Consider the following 22,809-nt stretch of genomic DNA (forward strand, 5'->3'; position numbering starts at 1 on the left):
CCAGTGACAGGGATATATGGGACCAGGGGTGATGAGGAACAGGGAGTGGTTGAAGGAGGCATACCAGAGCGGTGCAGTGCCAGGGTGGAGGTCAATGGCGCAGTCATAGGGTCGATGCAGAGGAAGGGTTGTGGCGCAGGCCTTGTTGAAAACCTCCCAGAGTTCCTGATACTCCAGAGGAATGGTGGAGAGATCCGAGGCTTTAGCCAAGTCCGCAGGAGGATGTGCAGGTGTAACAGTATACTTTTAAACCGTCCCCTCGCCCATACCCGGGCGCGAACCAGGGACCTTCTGCACACATCAACAACAGTCATCCACGAAGCATCGTTACCCATCGCTCCACAAGAGCCGCGGCCCTTGCAGAGCAAGGGGAATTACTACTTCAAGGTCTCAGAGCAAGTGACGTAACCGATTGAAACGCTATTTAGCGCACGCCGCTAACTAAGCTAGCCGTTTCACATCCGTTACACAGGGGTGGGCTGCGCCGTCTTGAGGCAATGCGAGTGGCCGAACGGGCTCCAACCCATGATTGAACCCGTAGCCCAGTCGATCAGGAGGTTGTCCATCTGGAGCCATGGAAACCCCAAAACCACGGGTGCATGAGGAGATTCAATGAGTAAAAACTGCATGAACTCACTGTGATTCCTTGACACTCGTAGATTGATAGGAATTGTACTGTGAGTGACCCTGCCAATAGAATGTTCGTCCAATGTTCTGACGTCCATGGGAACGGAGAGGAGTTGTGTGGAGATACCCAGCTCCGACACCAGGGTAGTGTTAATAAAGCTCACCATGAGCACCCGGAGAGATTTAGACCAGTTGCCCCACAACAGGATAGCATGGAACACAGGAGTGATGGTTGCTGATAATGGACCTCTGTACGCCTATGTAGATATTCCATTAAATATCTGCCATTTCCAGCTACAATAGTCATTTACAACATTAACAACATCTACACTGTAATGAGGTGCGTACTGGCGGCAGAGAAGTTAGGCACAGGAGAGCTTAAACTGATTTACAATGGTAAATAAACCACCGTGAACAGAACAATAAATGGAATGGGTCAAACAAGACCCGGTAATCACCAGCATACCATGCACAAGCACTACAAGAAACAATTACGGACAAGGACATGGGGGGGAACAGAGGGTTAAATACACAACATGTAATTTATGGAATTGGAATCAGGTGTGATGGAAGACAAGACAAAACCGATGGAAAATGAAAAGTGGATCGGCGATGGCTGGAAGGTTGGTGATGTCGACCGCCGAATGTCACCTGAACAAGGAGAGGGACCAACTATTTCTGATCAATGTGATGTTATTTTAATGGACCAAAAATGTGCTTTTATTCAAAACCAACGACATTTCTAAGTGACGCCAAACTTTTGAATAAAAGCATATTTTTGGTCCATTAAATTAAACATCAAATTGATTAGGAAAAAGAATAAAAAATTGCACCGGGACTTTAAGTTAAACGAGGCTAATTAGTTTTTTCATCATAATTATTTATACCTTATGTACTATTCACAAACCATATTGCAAATATGTGTACTGTCCTTATTTCCACAGACGTGATGTACAATTAAAGTACAGTATAAAGTTAAAGCTCTTACCAGTAGCCTAACTCGAGAACCTGGAGGACCTTATCATCTTTTTATAGTATTTTAAAAAGTTTTGAAAAAAGTGATGAAGACATTCTTAAATCTTTTGAATATGTCGATCTTCTGTGGGTGTAATCTTTTAAACATAACCTTATTTTTTGTTGTGTCTCGACGTGACCAGCATTCACTTAAAATGTCAATTATAAACAGCCTTTTTGTGCATTAAATTATCCACCAACCTATCTTGTTCAATTTGATGATGAACCCTTGGCCTAACCTAATTTGTGATTGTTCGTGTCACTTCTGACTGACTGTAGGGGAGCTTTTGGCCAGTTCACATCACAAAGGATCCTCTCAGTGGTGGCCTGTGGCAAACGTACTTAAAACTCTTTGCCCACAATATAACTCAAAGCACTCCGATTGTTGGCATGCTTTCAATGCAGGCAAAAATCATCAAGTGTATTGCCGTGTTTCCGAAAGGGCCACACAGGGATAGCAAAAGTCATTGTATCTAATTAGAACATTTATAATTTTGATTATACTATTTCCTTGAAAGCAAAACATAGTTAAGAAACAATTGCTCAGAGAGCACTACGCAGTATGAGGTTAATATCAGTTCATTGAAAGTTCTTAATGAGGAAACAGACCAATAAGGTAAAACAGAGAGATGTGTACTTGCAACTTCCATAATAAAATCTGCACTTTTATTTATCAGTTTATTAAAGGTAAAACTCAACCAGAGCTATTTTTCTTTTTTAGTGTTGCGCTGGAATTATCATTCCATTGTGGGCAGTTTTTTCATATTTGTGAAATGACTAATGTTAACGCAGCATTCCCTTGTGATGTAATGGATTAACAAGTCAACCATAATGTGCTGTAGTGTCTCTGTCTCTAGGACATACACCTCAATTAAAATGGACAACAAGTCCAGTGCAACAAAGCTTAAAGGGATGCTTCACCCAAATGACAAAATTACATAGTGGTTTCCTTACCCTGTAAGCAGTCCATGGACAAAGTAAGACAGCATAACCAAAGCATGAACTGCAGGCTTACCTTGTACATAGACTGCTTACATGGTAAGGAAACCAAAGTAATTTTGTAATATGTGTGAACTATGCCTTTAAACCCTAGATATTTTTTATAGATGCCATACGTGAAGGCAACATACAGTATCAATAGTTGGTTTAAATGGTTGTCAAAGTGACCTGTAAAAAAGTAGCTTGATCTCACAGGTTCTCCAGCTAGGAGTGTCTGGTGGGTAGTCACAGTGCTACTGTCAATGTAACAACTCTGATCCCCCTGCAGTGAGAGTATTTCAGCTGTAACTGTTTCTCTGAAAACAACCATTAGAAGGCCTCATTCCCAACATTACTGCTGCAATACAGACTATTATTGAAACTAATATTCACAAGACAGAAAGGTTGTTCAACTGGACACAAATGTGTATTTCTTTCTGCCAAACCCTTGCAATGGGCTGGATTCAATCTGTATAGCTGAAGTGTCGTGGAAGATCTGTATTAAAATGTAGAGGTAATTTCCGATTGAGCCGACATACAGTATGCAGTGTTTACTGCAGGAAAATTGCCTTTAATTGTCAATCATGCTATAAAGCGGATATTCAGCTCTACGGATTGAATAGAGCCCAATGTCTTTGTAAAATAGCGTAAGTGCATAAAAATAGTGGCCCCCATGAGCTTATGACAATTGCCTCGTTTGCTAAATTCCCCATATTGTGCATTGCTTTCACTTACTCTGCTTCTGTATCATCATTAGCACAGTATACATGATCCCAATTTTAGCTACCATATGCCACCAATAAGAAATAAAATAAAAAGAAGATTGTGCTGATTTATGGCGCACTATAGTTTTAAAACCCCTTTGACAGTTCTAAAACAATGATGTCATATGTGAATGCTAACATCTTTATGCACCTTTGTCAATTCATAATGATCCTGTCATAATGATAGTGTTTTAAAGAATCGTAGCGTATACATGTATAACATAGACATTATAAGGGCTCATACATGCTTACAACAAGTAAGTCATTGTGATACCAGGGTCCTTTCTAGTATCTGGATGATTACTAAATAAACTCCCATAGTGTACAGCTGAATTTGACAGTTGCCCATAATTATAATACAATTATGATTATGATGGTATGAAACTGTAGGTTAATTGATTTTCATTTAGCCCTTATCTGAACTAGAGAGCCTGTGTTACCAGTGGTTAAATTCTACCCAGCGACATAGTCCTGATTCATTGATTCTATCGTCTAAATCCTGCAATTTTGTGTGGTTGACCCTGTAACAGTTTTTACGTGAAGACTGGGGGTGCATCCAAAATGACACCCTATGCCCTATAAAGTGTGCTACTTTTGAACAGGACCCATATGCGTGTGGTCAAAAGTACTGCACTATGTAGGGGATAGTATGCCATTTGGAATGCAGGGTGGGTTTGCATTAGAGAAAAATGCAGCACTTTGCAGAATGCTGATAAATGACATCAGTGTTTTGCTTTTCACCTTCTAGAGGGAAAATGACAGGCTGTGACAGATATATCATGTGTGACTATGTGACTGTAAATACGTTCTGGCAGGGTCTATATGTGGTATTACACTTTGGCAGCAGTCATCTAATGTAAAGACCACATTGAATCGTGAGCCTGACCTTATTCAGAAGGTCAAAAAGAAAACATACTGTATACTCTGTGTGTACCAAGGTTATTATAGCAAACTTAAACTAAAACTGAAAGGAAAACGAAAACCAATCATGAAAAAACTATTTAGCAAACTGAAATAAAATAATGAACTAATGTGTTTGAAAAATGGAAAACTATACTGAAACTATTGTCTTTGTTGCTGTGGTCACATTGCTTGTGGCTATGACTTCAGGCCATTTGTTGCACAAGTCTGTCACGATGATGAAGTACTTCTCGTGAGCTGGAACTGTTGTTCTCCAAATATGTCCACTTTGATCTTCTCCCAAGGTGTTGGTTGTAGTGGTGGTTTCTCTGGAACAAGTGATTTTTCAATCTGGCCACACAGTTTTTCACAAAGTTGGTGACTACCATACTTTTCTGCAAAATGACTGTATCTTTCTTGTTCCTGAGTGTCCTTCATGTGATTGGGTGAGAACTCTGAAAATGAGTAGTACAATAGTACGGTCTCCCCTTTCAACACATTATGTTTTCAACTGGAAAGTTTTGTCTCTTACCATATGTATGGACTGAGTAGTATGTCCCTTGGTGGACCTTTCCATCCTTCTTTCATGTAGCATAGTGCTTCACTTAGTACTGGATCTGGAAGTTTCTCTTGCAAGCTCTGCAGGTTTGATGGCTGCTTGTAGCTCATCAAAGATCTGCTGAATGAAGATCTCATCTTCCTTGTCGAAGTAAGACTCCTACATGCCAACCAACGTCTTGTGGCACAAGTCTTGAAAGGGTTTAGCAACGTTGTTTAACTTTCCTAGGCAAAACTTTGTGTTCTACGTGTACTGGGCAAACCGATCTGACCACCTGGAGATTCTCATGGGCCAGCTTCCTGTTCCTGAGGTTAACAGAAGAGTGGTCAGGGCCTGATGATCTGTTCTGAGATGAAATGGTCATCCGAACAAGTATACGTGACATTTCTCCATGCTCCATACACAAGCGAATGCTTTTCTTTCTCCGACTGAGTATTTCTATTCAGTGGCTTACAGGGTCTTTGATACATAAGCAACTGGTCATTCTTCTCCATCCATGTTCTGCGATAGGACTGCACCTAATCACACTGCTGAAGCATCACAGGTTGTTTTGCTACTGCATGTTTCAGTTCAGCAAATACTTGGTCTTGCACGGAAATCCATTTCCATTCTGTGTCCTGGTGAAGCAACTGTCTTATGGCTTATGTCGTCGCTGCATAATCCTCTTTTTAATAATTTCTGTGGACAGTGATATCGTCAAGGTACTGTGGCAACCCCTTCAGGCCGGACAGCACAATTTCCACGATCTTCTGGAAAGCACTTGGCGCAGATGCCAAATCGAAGGGTAAGTGTTTGTTCTGAAACACACCCTTGTACTGGAACACGCCCTGTGTTGTGGTGTCTACATATTTCATATTAGCTTTCGCTGGACGTTTTCAGAGGTTTTGAAAGTTATCAGAAATAAACAGCAGAACACAGAAGCATCAATGATCACTTGGCAATGGCCATTGAACATTCAGACAGAAACTGTAATGATTGTGGGTGTGTCCCATTAATATCACCTTCCTTCTGAAGTGTTCTTCACTACTTCCCATAACTGCTGGCATGGACTAGACTAGAGGGAGTTTCCACCATTTTTATTTGACCAGTCTTCTATCAAATCAGTTATGGGAAGTAAACATGTGAACACTTTGGGTGGAAGGAGAAATAGCCTAAACTCTCAAAATATATGGCTCTAGCCCCCACTGTCCTGACAGATCTGAATGTTCTGGATAAGTGTAAGCAATAATAGTGGCAACCTATGCAGCCATTGAAGGGAAGGAGACCTTTATTTTATGTTCGAAAGCTCTGATAAGTCGCTAGTAGTCATCCAATGTGATTCAACAATAACAATATTATGCCGAAAGGCTGCCTTGAAACCTCTGTATTCGATTTCTCTGTAGGGACAGATTTAGTGCTTGGCTGAGCCTGGGCCAAGACGAGAGTGGAAAGTGAACATTCTATTTGTATTCACAAAGTGGAGAGAGCTTGCTAGCTAGCTATCTAAAGGTTGAAATCTGACATGCTGAAAAGGTAACAAAAGGTAACACATAGCCCACAGTTGAAGTTTACATACATCATAGCAAAATACATTTAAACTCAGTTTTTCACAATTATTGACATTTAATCCTAGTAAAAATGATCTGTCTTAGGTCAGTTAGGATCACCAATTAATTTTAAGAATGTGAAATGTCAGAATAATAGTCGAGAGTATGATTTATTTTAGCACATTCCCAGTGGGTCAGAAGTGTAAATACACTCCATTAGTATTTGGTAGCATTGCCTTTAAATTGTTTAACTTTAGACAAATGTTTCAGGTAGCCTTCCACAAGCTTCCCACAATAAGGATTTTGGTCCATTCCTCCTGACAGAGCTGGTGTAACTGAGTCAGGTTTGTAGGCCTCCTTGCTTGCACACGCTTTTTCAATTCTGAACACATTTTCTGTAGGATTGAGGTCGGGCTTTGTGATTGCTACTCCAATACCTTGACATTGTTGTTCTTAACCCATTTTGACACAACTTTGGTAGTATGCTTGGGGTCATTGTCATTTGGAAGACCAATTTGCGACCAAGCTTCAACTTCCTGACTGACGTCTTGAAATGTTTCTTCAACATATCCACGTAATTTTCATCCCTCATGATGCCATCTATTTTGTAAAGTGCACCAGTCCCTCCTGCAGCAAAGCATCCCCACAACATGATGCTGCCACCCCCGTGCTTCATGGTTGGGATGGTGTTCTTCGGCTTGCAAGCTTCCCCCTTTTTCCTCCATGGTCATTATGGCTAAACAGTTCTATTTTTGTTTCATCAGACCAGAGGAAATTTCTCCAAAGTACAATCTTTGTCCCCTTGTGCAGTTGCAAACCGTAGTCTGTAATTTTTATGGCGGTTTTGGAGCAGTGGCTTCTTCCTTTCTGAGCGGCCATTCAGGTTATGTCGATATAGGACTCGTTTTCCTGTTGATATAAATACTTTTGTACCGGTTTCTTCCAGCATCTTCACAAGGTTCTTTGCTGCTGTTCTGGGATTGATTTACACTTTCTGCACCAAAGTACATTTATCCCCAGGAGACAGAATGCGTCTCCTTCCTGACCCGTGTAACGGCTGCGTGGTCCCATGGTGTTTATACTTGCATACCATTGTTTCTACAGATGAACGTGGTACCTTAAGGGCGTTTGGAAATTGTACCCAAGGATGAACCAGACTTGTGGAGGTCCATCTTTTTTTTTCTGAGGTCTTGGCTGATTTCTTTTGATTTTCCCATGTCTAGCATAGACACTGAGTATGAAGGTAGGCCTTGATATACATCCACAGGTACACCTCCAATTGACTAAAATTATGTCAATTAGCCTATTAGAAGCTACTAAAGCCATGACATTGTTATGGAATTTTCCAAGCTGTTTAAAGACACAGTCAACTAGTGATTGCACATTTCTGACCCACTGGAATTGTGATACAGTGATTTATAAGTGAAATAATCTGTCTCTAAACAATTGTTGGAAAAACTACTTGCGTCATGCACAAAGTAGATGTCCTAACTGACTTGCCCAAAAGTTTGTTAACACAAAATTTGTGGAGTGGTTGAAAAACGAGTTTTAATGACTCCAACCTAAGTGTATGTAAACTTCTGACTTCAACTGTACATATCAAGAAATATGTTGTGTTTGCTGTTTAGTTGCTTATCAAATTGTATTGGTCACATACACGTGTTTAGCGGATGTTATTGCGGGTGTAGCAAAATGCTTGTAAAAGTCGCTAATGGTATGTGAGTGTTACAGCTACTATGGATTACTTGTTTTGATTGTTTTAGCAGCTAGCTGCTGTAGCTAGCTGCTTGTAAACTATCTGACTGTGCCATTCATTGGTTTGTTTAATTTTAACATAAAATATTGTTTCACTATTTGGTTAATATGTATCCTTGACCTTGTGTTATACTTCTGATGTCTGTGATCTGAAAGCCATCTATGTGATTAGCTAGCCAATTATCTAGCCAGTTAGATAGCCAGCTACTTCACGTAGCCATGATCATTATTTGACGACAAATCTGCAGCTAGAAAATATGTTTGAACAAATATATAGCTTATTTTTCATTTATGACAGGGGTTGATAGACATCAACACCTACTAAGCTGTGTGTGTTTCCAGCCCCACCATTGTTGAGATCGTTAAGCAACCACAAACTTTAGCAAGATATTTTTGACCATGTTGTTTCTTCCATCATTGTACAGTGCCTTCAGAAAGTATTTACACCCCTTGATTTTGTTTTGAAATGTTTACAAATTAATTTTAAAAAATGAGTCAATTAGTATTCAACCGCTTTATGTCAAGTCTAAAGTCTAAATTTCAGGAGTCAAAATTTGCTTAAGAAGTCACATAATAAGTTGCATAGACTCACTCTGCGTGCAATAATAGTTTGTAACATGATTTTTGAATGACTACCTCATCTCTGTACCCCACACATACAATTATCTGTAAGGTCCCTCAGTCAAGCAGTGAATTTCAAAAACAGATTTAACCACAAAAACCAGGGAGGTTTTCCCATGCCTCGCAAAGAAGGGTACCTATTGGTAGATGGGTCAAATTTTAAAAAGCATATTGAATATTCCTTTGAGCATGGTGAAGTTATTAATTACACTTTGGATGGTTTATCAATACACCCAGACACTAAGAAGATACAGGCGTCCTTCCTAACTCACTTGCCAGAGAGGAAGTAAACCACTTAGGGATATCACAGTTTAATGGCTGTGATAGGAGAGAACTGAGAATGGATCAACTACATTATAGCTACTTCTCAATACTAACCTAATTGACAGAGTGAAAAGAAGGAAGCCTGTACAGACAAAAAATATTCCAAAACATGTATCCTGTTTGCAACAAGGCACTAAAGTAATAATGTAAAAAATGTGGCAAAGCAATTCACTTTTTGTCCTGAATACAAAGTGTTATGTTTGGGGCAAATCCAACACAACACATTACTGAGTACCCACGTAGTGATGGCTGCATCATGTTATGGGTATGCTTGTAATCAATTTAGGACTGGGGAGTTTTTCAGGGTGAAATGGAATGGAGCTAAGCACAGGACAAATCTAGTCTTTTCAACAATGCTCTCTGAAGTTCTGGGATGTAGGTATGACTGTACTTTTGGAATGTTTTACTTTTGGATTTTTTTTCTACATGCATATTTTAATAATTTAGCAGACCCTCTTATCCAGAGCGACTTACAAGAACTCAACTGATGCTGGATATGTATGCTCCTGATGGTTATCACTTAAAATGAGCAGACCTACAGGAGGGTAGATATCCAGGAAGACAGATGGAATACCCGAGTGTAAATACAGTACAAATGAGTCGTTTCGATAACACAGATCAGGACAAATAAAGGTTTATTGGGGAGATAAACAATAATAATTTTTGTAACCTCAAAATAACCAAAAGCAGTTTTAGGAAAACATCACGACAAAGTACTGTCCTGGGAAAGTACTGAACTGATATTGTAGTGGTCTGGGTGTAGCTGGTGCAGAGGAGTCAGGTGCAGGACAGCAGAGATGAGTAACACAAGTAACTTTACTCAAATTTTCCAATAACATGTCATAATACCGAGCCCACAATAACGGACCAAACATACATAACACAATCACGCACAAAAACCATGGAGAAAACAGAGGGTTAAATAATGAACATGTAATTGGGGAATAAAAACCAGGTGTGTAAAACAAAGACAAAACAAATGGAAAATTAAAAGTTGGCGATGGCAAGAAGGCCGGTGACGTCGACCGCCCGAACAGGGAGAGGGACCGACTTCGGCGGAAGTCGTGACACATATTACCCAGGCCATGGAATAAATTACAGAAAAACCTCTTACAAAAATATCACAGAAGGGAAAAAAAATCTTAACAGGGATCCAGTGTTGTGGAAAGTGTTCAACTGTTTTGTAAACATATGTGTTAAAATGTAAATAGGATAGTGCAGTGGTGAACTGCCAGCAGTTTTGTGTTATAAGGTGCATGAATTTTTGGATTAAAGTATGTAGCAGTCTGTTATCTTGGAGCAGTCTCTGGTGGTACTGCTGTAAATGGTAAAAAAGTTGTTCATCAGAGCCATTACAATGAGCCCGTCTTCCTATAGCTCCTCCCACCTGCCTCTACTGTTATTCATGTTGTTATAGGCTTTCTCGTGATGGCACCATAAGTTATTTTACTGTGCTGTCTTCTTGAGCGAGAACATCAGAGCTCTACAGCCTAGAGATCACCATTGTTCTTGTCCCAGGGCTCCATACTGCTGAACAACCTTGTGTTTATGCTGCATATCTGTACTGCAGATCGGCCAAAGCCAAAATTACATTTCTCGTAGACTGGACAAGCCACAAAATCCCCTCCAGGCAAAAAGTTCCATGTGTGCCATCCTGCTCTCACATCTGTCCAGGACCTGACCATAGTACTTTCTCTCCAGGTCAGTAACCATCTCATGGCAATTCAGGCAGGTGCACCAGCGAAGCTGTCCTCGGTCTGGGATGTCTGGAGATCCTGGGATAGTTTCCGACGAATGAGGACTGTGGCTCTTCTAAACTAGAACCCTACAGAAAAAACACGTAAATAACATTGCTAGGAATGTATTATAATGCTCAGTACTTGGACGCAGAAGGGTTGAGTGTCACATCTACACACTTCTAAAATGAATACTAAAGAGTTTGCAAGAAAAGAATTGCACTTTACCTGCGCAGGTGACAGTAAAACTTGAAACTTGAATACATAACAAACACCTTGGTAACCAATGTAGCTAATGAAATAATCACTTGTAGATACCAAATCAAATGCAGTAGTCAGTTGTTATTGGTAAACGTGATGTGTCATCTATGATTAGGCTGCAGCATACTTATACTCTGGGAAAGTGTTCAAATCTAGAAAAGATACTGCATTCTTGCCAGAGGGGTCTACAAAATGTACACACATAGGGCTAGCCAGCTAGTTAGATACATTTGAAGAAATTGTTTGATGACACCACATGTGTATATATAATGAATGCTAATGAATGCTAATAATGAATGCTAATGAGCTAGTTAATAAATTTAGCAGAAATATTGTTTCCCAACAAATAAACGAGCTCGATAGCTAGCTAGACAGTCATCAATGCTGCCATTAGTTAACCAAAACATGGCTAACTTCCGGAGTTGGCTCTTGCCAACTGCCACTATCCATGCAAATAATTCAGCTAGGCACATTTTGCCAAATGTATTGTGCATTTTGTCAATCACAGTTATCTCAGCGCTTTGGCACATCTATAAATAAAGATCACGGTAAACAGTAGTGCCATTTCAAGTGATTTATTATCGTGTCTTCTCATGCTGAAGTATAAATCTGACCAATCGCTGATGGTCTAACTATGCAGGGCAAGTGGTTAGTGAAACCTACTTTGAAACCTACTCCTATTATTCTCTACAGATCCTCTCAAGCTCTGTCAGAATGGATGGGGAGCGTAGCTGCACAGCTATTTCCGGGTCTATCCAGAGATGTTCGATCGGGTTCAAGTTCGGGCTCTGGCTGAGCCACTCAAGGACATTCAGAGACTTGTCCCAAAGCCACTCGTAAGTTGTCTTGGCTTTGTGCTTAGGGTTGTTGTCCTGTTGGAAGACAAACCTTCGCCGCAGTCAGGTTTTCCTGACTAGTCTCCTAGTCCCTGCCTCTGAAAAACATCCCCACAACATGATGCCGCCACCACCATGCTTTGCATGCAGGCCAAAGAGTTCAATCTTGGTTTCATCAGACCAGAGCATATAGTTTCAAAGGGTCTGACAGTCCTTTAGGTGCCTTTTTGCAAACTCCATGCAGGCTGTCATGTGCATTGTACTGAGGAGTGGCTTCCATCTGGCCACTCTACCATAAAGGCCTAATTGGTGGAGTGCTGCAGAGACTGTTGTCCTTCTGGAAGGTCCACAGAGGAACTCTGGTGCTGTGTATGTCAGAGTGACCATTGGGTTCTTGGTAACCTCCCTGACCAAGGCCCTTCTCCCACGTATTTAATTTAAAAATGATGGAGGCCACGGTTTTCTTGGGGAGCTTAAATGCTGCAGAAATATTTTAGTACCCTTCCCCAGATCTGTGCCTCGACACAATATTGTCTCGGAGCTCTACGGACAATTCCTTTGACCTCATGGTTTGGTTTTTTCTCTGACATGCACTGCCAACTGTGGGACCTTATACAGACAGATGTGTGCCTTTCCAAATCAAGTCCAAACTATTTAATTTACCAAAGGTGGACTCCAATGAAGTTGTAAAAACATTTCAAGGATGATCAATGAAAACAGGATGTACCTGTTGATTCTCATAGCAAATGGTCTGAATACTTATTTAAATAAGGGAATTCAGTTTTTTGCAAAAATGTCTAAAAACCTGTTTTTGCTTTGAAATAATGGGGCATTGTGTGTAGATTGATGAGGAATTGTTTTTATATAATTCATGTTAGAATAAGGCTGTAACATAACAAATTGTGTAAAAATGTACTGTATACATATGAAATTAGTAAAACAGTGTGTAAACATTATTAAAGTGACCAGTGTTCCATTATTGAAGTGACTAGTGATTCAATGTCTATTTACTTAGGGCAGTGATGTATACACAGAGGAACTTGAAGCTTTTCACTTTCTCCACTCTGGCCCCATCGATGTGGATGGGGCGTGCTCCCTTTGCTGTCTCCTGAAGTCTACTATCAGCTCCTTAATTTTGTTGACGTTGAGGGAGAGGTTATTTTCCTGGCACCACTCCGCCAGGGCCCTCACCTCCTCCCTGTAGACTGTCTCGTTATTGTTGGTAATAAGGCCTCCTACTGTTGTGTCTGCAAACTTGATGATTAAGTAGGAGGCGTGCTTGGCCTCGCAGCTATGGGTGGACAGAGAGTACAGGAGGGGGCTGAGCACGCACCCCTTTGGGGCCCCTGTGTTGAGGATCAGTGCAGTGGAGGTTTTGTTTACTACCTTCACCACCTAGGGGTGGACCGTCAGGAAATCCAGCACCCAGTTGCACAGGCAAGGGTTCAGACCCAGGGCCGAGAGTATAATGATGAGCTTGGAGGGTACTATGGTGTTGAGGGCTGAAATGTAGTCAATTAACAGCATTCTTATATAGGTATTCTTCTTGTCCAGATGGGATAGGGCAGTGTGCTGTGCGATGGCTATTGTATCGTCTGTTGATCTATTGGGGCGGTATGCAAATTGAAGATGGTCTAGGGTGTCAGGTAAGTTGGAAGTGATTTCATCCTTACTAGGCTCTCAAATTACTTCATGAAGGCAGAAGTGAGTGATACAAGGTGTTAGTAATTTGTTCAGTTACCTTTGCTTTTTTTGGATAGAGGAGCAATGGTGGACATCATGAAGCAAGTGGGGACAGCAGACTGGAATAGGGAGAGATTAACCTCTCTGGGATATGTGGGACGCTAGAAAATGCAGAGCGCCAAATTCAAATAAATTACTATTATAAATTACTTTCATGAAATCACACATGTAAGATACCAAATTAGCTACATGTGTTGTGAATCCAGCCAACATGTCAGATTTAAAAAATGCTTTTTGGCGAAAGCAAACAATGCTATTATCTGAGGATAGCACCTCCATAAACAAAGAGAGAAAATCATATTTCAGCTGGGTATGTTCTGAGTATGGGGCTTGGGATGCCGTCAGCGCCAGCAGCCTTGCAAGGGTAAACATGCTACAACGTCTTACTCACATTGGCCATAGACAACCGTAGCCTACAGAGCCTACAGCCTACAGCCCGCGCTGGTGGCGCTGTGTTATCCTCAAAACTGGCGAAGAAGATGTTTAGCTTGTCCGGGAGAAAGATGTCAGTGTCCGCGACATGGCTGGTTTTCCTTTTGTAATTCACGACTGTCTGGAGTCTCTGCCACGTACGTCTCTTGTCTAAGCCATTGAATTGCAACTCCACTTTGTCTCTGTACTGATGTTTTGCCTGATTCTGATTAGTCAGACCAGCGTTGAACAGACCTTAGCACGGATACTTCCTGTTTGAGTTTCTTCCTATAGGAAGGGAGGCGCAGGATGGAGTTGTGATCTTATTTGCTGAAGGGAGGGTGGGGGAACGCCTTGTAGCCATCCCGGAAGGGAGAGTAACAATGGTCTAGAGCTTTTGAAGCGGTAGTACTACAGGCAATGTGTTTTTAGAACTTCGGTAGCGTTTTTCTCAGATTTGCTTTGTTAAAATCTTGAAGCTAGTGGGCACTATTTTTATGTTTGGAAAAATAACGTTCCCAAAGTAAACGGCCTATTTCTCAGGACCAGATGCTAGAATATGCATATATAATTGACAGATTAGGATAGAAAACACTCTAAAGTTTCAAAAACTGTCAAAATTGTGTCTGTGAGTTAAACAGAACTGATATTGCAGGCTAAAACCTGAGGAAAATCCAATCAGGAAGTGCCCCTGTTTTTGAAATCTCTCTGTTCTTATGCATCCCTACAGCCCATTTAAAGGGATATCAACCAGATTCCTTTTTCTGTGGCTTTGCTAAGGTGTCAACAGTCTTTAGACATAGTTTCAGGCTTTTATTTGAAAAATGAGCGTGAAGGATCACATTGCGTAAGTGAACAGGTGGGGGCTCTCAGGGTGAGTTGATGCGCATTGAGTAAAACGGCCATTGTTCCTACCGCTGCTATGGAAAAAGCTACACACACTTTTTTCACAATTCATGATATTTAATCATAGTAAAAATTCCCTGTGTTAGGTCAATTAGAATCACCACTTTATTTTAAGAATGTAGTAGAGAGAATGATTTCATTACATTCCCAGTGGGTCAGACGTTTACATACACTCAATTAGTATTTGGTAGCATTGCCTTTAAATTGTTTAACTTTGGTCAAATGTTTCGGGAATCCTTCCACAAGCTTCCTACAATAAGTTGGGTGAATTTTGTCCCATTCCTCCAGACAGAGCTGGTGTAACTGAGTCAGGTTTGTAACTGAGTCAGGTTGAGGTCAGGGCTTTGTTATGGCCACTCCAATACCTTGACTTTGTTGTCCTTTTGCCACAACTTTGGAAGTATGCTTGGGGTCATTGTACATTTGGAATACCCATTTGCGACCAAGCTTTAACTTCCTGACTGACATCTTGAGATGTTGCTTCAATATATCCATCCAATTTTCCTTGCTTATGATGCCATCTATATTTCGAAGTGCACCAGTCCCTCCTGCAGCAAAGCACCCCCACAGCATGATGCTGCCACCCCCGTGCTTCATGGTTGGGATGGTGTTCTTCGGCTTGCAAGCCTCCCCCTTTTTCCTCCAAACATAATGATGGTCATTATAGCCTAACAGTTCTATTTTTGTTTCATTAGACCAGAGGACATTTCTCCAAAAAGTACGATCTTTGTCCCCATGTATAGTTGCAAACCGTAGTATGGCTTTTTTTATGGTGGTTTTGGAGCAGTGGATTTTTCCTTGCTGAGCGGCTTTTCAGGTTATGTCGATATTGGACTTGTTTTACTGTGGATATAGATACTTTTGTACCTGTTTCCTCCAACATCTTCACAATGTCCTTTGCTGTTGTCCTGGGATTGATTTGCACTTTTTGCACCTAAGTACTTTAATATCTAGGAAACAGAATGTGTCTTCTTCATGAGTGGTATGACGGCTGCGTGGTGCCATGGTGTTTATACTTGCATACTATTGTTTGTACAGATGAACGTGATACCTTCAGGCTTTTGGAAATTGTTCCCAATGATGAACCAGACTTGTGGAGGTCAACAATTGTGTTTCTGAGGTCTTGGCTGATTTCTTTTCATTTCCCCATGATGTCAAGCAAAGAGGCACTGAATTGGAAGGTAGGCCTTTAAATACATCCACAGGTACACCTCAAATTGATTCAAATTATGTCAATTAGCCTATCAGAAGCTTCTAAAGCCATGACATAATTTCCTGGAATATTCCAAGCTGTTTAATGGCACAGTCAACTTAGTGTATGTAAACTTCTGACCCACTGGAATTGTGATACAGTGAATTATAAGTGAAATAATCTGTCTGTAAACAATTTTTGGAAAAATCACTTGTGTCATGCACAAAGTAGATGTCCTAACCGACTTTCCAGAACTATAGTTTGTTAACAAGAAATTTGTGAGTGGATGAAAAACAAGTTAATGACTCCAACCTAAGTGTATGTAAACTTCCGATTTCAACTGACTGTATATATATACACACAGTATACAATACAATCGATGTGAGGGCATTGGAAATGCTTTTGGCTGTTCATCTATTTCTGTTTTTTAATTGTCAATGTGTGCTATTTTTAAAGGATGGGTCCCAATCTCTCAATGGCCCTAGAATCCAGGTGGACAGGAGTGGTTTGCCAGTCACTGGACGACAGCCCAATTTGGAATGAAAGGAGGTTTTAGCGGGTAGAATTGTTGAGAACAATTGGATGTTTACTCAGTAGCAGCGCAAATATCATGGTGGCACTTTTTAATATATTAAAATGAATAAACATGAAACTTGTATAGCCAGTTATAATTGTAATGTTTAAGCAGATAAGAGAAAAGACGGAATTAGTGGATGTATGGCTTAAATATATTGACCTAGTAAGATATACATGGCTCAATCAAGCTAGTCGTCATGATTACTTTCATGTGTCATTCTCGCTGGCACCAGAAGAAAAACAATTGTTGATAGGGAACAAAATGCGGTCGAACAATCAAATAATTTCCTTATACATTACTCTTACATAATTTCCACATGGGTGGATGGACCTCTGACAGTCTCTATGGGTGTGCCACAGGGTTCAATTCCCGGGCCGACTCTCTTTTTCTGTATACATCAATGATGTTGCTCTTGCTGCTGATGATTATCTGATCCACCTCTACGCAGACGGCACCATTCTGTATACTTCTGGCCCCTCCTTGGACACTGTGTTAACTTGTAGTGACACCCCATCCCGTGAACGGGACCGTTGTCATCATCTGACACTAATTAGCATAACGCAACGGACATAAATCTTCCTAGAAAATATTCAGATTCATGAAAATTACAAGTGAAATGTATTGGAACACAGCTTAGCCTTAATCACCCTGTCATCTCAGATTTTCAAAATATGCTTTACAGCCAACGCTGGACAAGCATTCGTGTAAGTTTATCATAGCCTAGCATAGCATTATGCCTTGCTAGCAGCAGGCAACCTTGTCACGGAAATCAGAAAAGCAATCAAATTAAATCGTTTACCTTTGATGAACTTCGGATGTTTTCACTCACGGGACTCCCAGGTAGACAGCCAAAGTTCATTTTTTCCCAAAATATTACTTTTGTAGGCAAAATAGCTCCGTTTGTTCTTCACGTTTGGCTGAGAAATCGCCTGGAAATTGCGGTCACCACAACACCGAAAAATATTCCAAATTAGCTCCACAATATCAACAGAAACATGACAAACGTTGTTTAGAATTCATCCTCAAGGTGTTTTTCTAATATCTATTCGATAATATATCCATCGGGACAATTCGTTTTTCATTAGGACCGATTGGAATAATGGCTACCTCTGTATTTTACGCGAGAATCTCTCTCGGAGCCACCATGTGACCACTTACGCAATGTGGCCGCCTACGGCTATTCTTCAACAGAAATGCGTAAAACCTCGTCACAATGCTGAAGACACCTTGGGGAATACGTAGAAAGCGTAAGCTCGTTGATGGTACATTCACAGCAGAATAGGGAGTCATTGGTACGCAGCGCTTTGAAAACCTGGGGCACTTCTGGATTGGATTTTTCTCAGGCTTTCGCCTGCAACATCAGTTCTGTTATACTCACAGACAATATCTTTACAGTTTTGGAAACGTTAGAGTGTTTTCTATCCAAAGCTGTCAATTATATGCATATTCGTTTAAAACGGGAACGTTTTATTTCCAAAAAATGTAGTCCTGCCCCCTAACACCATGAGGTTTTAACTAACCTCCAGACGAGCTTCAATGCCATACAACTCTCCTTCTGTGGCCTCCAACTGCTCTTAAACGCAAGTAATACTAAAAGCATGCTATTCAATCGAATAGCACTTCATCACAGCTATTCGATCTCGTGCAGCATCACTACTCTGGACTGCTCTGACTTAGAATACGTGGACAACTACAAATATCTGGGTGTCTAGTTAGACTGTAAACTCTCCTTCCAGACTCAAATTAAGCATCTCCAATCCAAAATTAAATCTAGAATCGGCTTCCTATATCGCAACAAAGCATCCTTCACTCATGCTGCCAAACATACCCTTGTGAAACTGACCATCCTACCGATCCTCTCATTCGGTGATGTCATCTATAAAATAGCCTCCCACACTCTACTCAACAAACTGGATGCAGTCTATCACTGTGCAATCCGTTTTGTCACCAAAGCCCCATACACTACCCACCATTGTGACCTGTACGCTCTCGTTGGTTGGCCCTCGCTTCATACTCGTCGCCAAACCCACTGGCTACAGGTTATCTACAAGTCTCTGCTAGGTAAAGCCCCACCTTATCTCAGCTCACTGGTCACCATAGCAGCACCCACCCGTAGCACGCGCTCCAGCAGGTATATCTCACTGGTCACCCCCACCCCCAATTCCTCCTTTGGTCATCTTTCCTTCCAGTTCTCTGCTGCCCATGACTGGAACGAATTGCAAAAATCTCTGAAGCTGGAGAGTCACATCTCCCTCACTAGCTTTAAGCACCAGCTGTCGGAGCAGCTTACAGATCACTGCACCTGTACATAGCCCATCTGTAAACAGCCCATCTATCTACCTACCTCATCCCCATACTGGTATTTATTTATTTAGCTCCTTTGAACCCCTGCACATTCATCTTCTGCCGATCTACCATTCCAGTGTTTAATTGCTATATTGTAATTACTTCGCCACCGTGGCCTATTTATTTCCTTAATTTACCTCATTTGCACTCACTGTATATAGACTTTAGTTTAATTTTGTTCTACTGTATTATTGCCTGTATGTTTCGTTTATTCCATGTGTAACCCTGTGTTGTTGTATGTGTTAAATTGCTACGCTTTATCTTGACCAGGTCGCAGTTGCAAATGAGAACTTGTTCTCAACTAGCCTACCTGGTTAAATTAAAGGTGAAAAAATAATAATACTTTTTTTTAAATGAGTGAGGATGATAAAAAAGAACTGGAAGAACGTATTCAAGAAAGATATATATTTTTAAATCAAGCACCAGGGCTGGAGAACATGCTAGTTGTGGTATGTACATTTTGGGGGGATGTACTCAGAGGACTGTTATTAGCAAATTCTAACCACTCCTATAAAAATAGTAGATTATCAGATACTCAACCAGAAGGTCTGATTTCACTATTACTAAAACAGGACCCAGGTGGTAAATATAAAGATCTAGCACATTAAAATAATTGATGGGCCCTTACATTTGAATGTTGTGACATAAAACTGTAGCAAAATGCATAGGGCATTGAATTAAAAAGGTAGTGACGGATATTATTCATCCTAATTAGACAGGTTTTTACATGCACAAAACATTGGAGATAACATAAGGCAAGTGCTGAAAACAATAGAACACTATGAAAACTCTGTGAAACCAGGCCTGGTATGTATAGCTGACTTGGAATATTTCAACTTTGTAGAATCTCTTAAACAATGGGTTTAAGTTATGTATACTAACCCTAGTTGTAAAATAGTGAATATTGTCTACTTCTTAGAAAGTATTAAACTTTCAAGAGGAGTAAAACAAGGTTGCCCACTATCGGCATATCTATTTGATTTGGCCATCGAAGTGTTAGCTATTAAAATCAGATCCCACAATAATATCAATGGGCTGATGATTCCTTTTTTCTTTTAAATCCACAATTTGTATCCCCCCCATAGCCTCCTAGATGATCTAGATAATGCTTCTAACCTCTCTTGATTACAACCAAATTATGATAAGTGTACTATATTACATGTTGGATCCCTAAAAATGTTTACTCTACCCATAAAATGGTTTGTACAGTATAGTAAGGTATAATATATTAAGGTATGGTAAGGTACAGTATAGTAAGTTATAATATATTAAGGTATGGTAAGGTACAGTATAGTAAGTTATAATATATTAAGGTATGGTAAGGTACAGTATAGTAAGGTATAATATATTAAAGTATGGTAAGGTACAGTATAGTAAGTTATAATATATTAAGGTATGGTAAGGTACAGTATAGTAAGGTATAATATATTAAGGTATGGTAAGGTACAGTATAGTAAGGTATAATATATTAAGGTATGGTAAGGTACAGTATAGTAAGTTATAATATATTAAGGTATGGTAAGGTACAGTATAGTAAGGTATAATATATAAAGGTATGGTAAGGTACAGTATAGTAAGGTATAATATATTAAGGTATGGTAAGGTACATTATAGTAAGGTATAATAAAATGGTTTGACGGTGAAGTGATCACACTTCATGTCCCAAAAAAAGAAATAATCTCACTGCAATAAATATTAATAGAAAGTTAACAAAACTCTATAAATTCTTACTACCATGGAAAAGAAAATACCTGTCTATTTGTATAAAAGTCACCCAGATGAACTCTTTAGTCATATCCCAGTTTCCCTATTTGCCTATACCTAACAACTTTTTAAAAAATTATATGAGTAAAATATCTTACATTTTATTTGGAATGGCAAGCCAGACAAAGTTACACTGTGTCAGAGTCGTGTGTATAGGTGGCAGGGAAGTCAGGCGCAGGAGAGTGAAACGGAGTGTAAATGGAGTCTTTTAATATAAGTCCACTTAACATGCTCCAAACACTAAATACGTACATACATAAACGAACATGGGTACGAGGACCCGTCGCGCACCTATACAACATAAAACAACACTTGACTTAAAACAATCTCTGACAAAGACATGAGGGGAAACAGAGGGTTAAATACACAACAGGTAATGAATAGGATTGAAAACAGGTGTGTGGGAAGACAAGACAAAACCAATGGAAAATGAAAAATGGATCAATGAAGGCTAGAAGGCCGGTGACGTCGACCACCGAGCACCGCCCGAACAAGGAGAGGCAACGACTTCGTTAGAAGTCGTGACACACGGACCTATTTATATAATAAATATGAGGGCAGAAATTACTCAATATTAAAGCATTAGAACTCTCACTAATGGGCTTCAGTCATACAAAAGCTATACATGAATCAGAACTGGTTCTCTAGCAAGCAGATTAGTAACAATGGCTTTTTTCCCTTTATTAAGATTATAATCTCCCACGTTCAGTTATTTGAAAGTGAAATTATCGGCTATTTTTAAAACAAGCCTTATAAAGTTTGTTTCAATTTCAGTTTAATCCACCAGAAAAGAAGGAACAAATATTACAATAAATATTATGGTTAAACTCAAATATACCAGTTGATAATAAACAAAACTTTTTGGGAGAATTTTTTTATTTTTTTATAATCTTTGTAAATGATATCATAAACAGGACTGGTGGAGTTATGTCACACATGCAGCTAACAAAAATATATGGAAATGCTCGCTCTATCCAAAATTACAAACAATTAATTGCAGCATTACTGCAAAGAAGAAAGAGGCAAGTGGAAGGGGGAGAAAGTAAGAAACTTGTCTGATGGCCCGTCATTAAAGACCAAAATTGGTTAAATAAAATTGTGATAAATAAAAAATTATACAAAAAAAATTGTTGGGAACAGATTTTCGATGTACCGATTCCGTGGAACATTGGTTTATGAACTGATACAGAAAACAACGCTGATGAAATTATTATACAAAATTATTGCAACCAATAGAATGGTATATATATGGTGTATACACCCATTCCAGCTCTGCAGATTTTGCTGTGAAGAGAGACTCATTTGATAATTTGTTTTGTTACCCTCCACATGTAGCTTGTTTTTGGTCGCAGGTTCAGGAATAGCTGAAGAATTGCAACATTTACTTGAAATAACTCTGCAAATAGCACTGCTGAGTGATCTGAAAAGTCATAGTCAATCGATCAATAAATAATTTAGTAACACTCTCAGCAACAATGTTTATCTTTAATTTACATTATGTTTAAACTATGAGAATAGAAAGGTTCAGAACTTTTGTGAAACATCACAGCACAGTTGAAAAATATATGGCAAAGATAAATCAAAACTGGATGGTGTTCGGAGATAGAAAAACATGCTAAATCATGCTTAAACTATAGCTTTGTCTATGAATTTGAGTGTGGTTACATTTCCCCAGGCCCATCCTGCAGCTTTTTATCCAAAACAGAGGCAGGGAGTGGATTTTGTTATTGTTTGAATTGCTGATTGCCGCTTTAAGAGTATAGCTATGGAGGGAATGTGTCCCAGGGAATCACTCTAGGAGATTAGCTAATCAGCCATCTCTGTCAGGGATACCTTACAGAGCTCAAGGTATTACCGGGTCAGGGGAGTAAATGACAGCACCGTTCAACTCCCATTGAGCATGGCACACTGTCACATGATCAAGGCAACCTGTGGTGCCCCCAAGCCCAGGGCATCATTGTATAATTTG

The sequence above is a fragment of the Oncorhynchus keta genome, chromosome 8 (assembly GCF_023373465.1).
Source record: "Oncorhynchus keta strain PuntledgeMale-10-30-2019 chromosome 8, Oket_V2, whole genome shotgun sequence".
Taxonomy (NCBI): domain Eukaryota; kingdom Metazoa; phylum Chordata; class Actinopteri; order Salmoniformes; family Salmonidae; genus Oncorhynchus; species Oncorhynchus keta.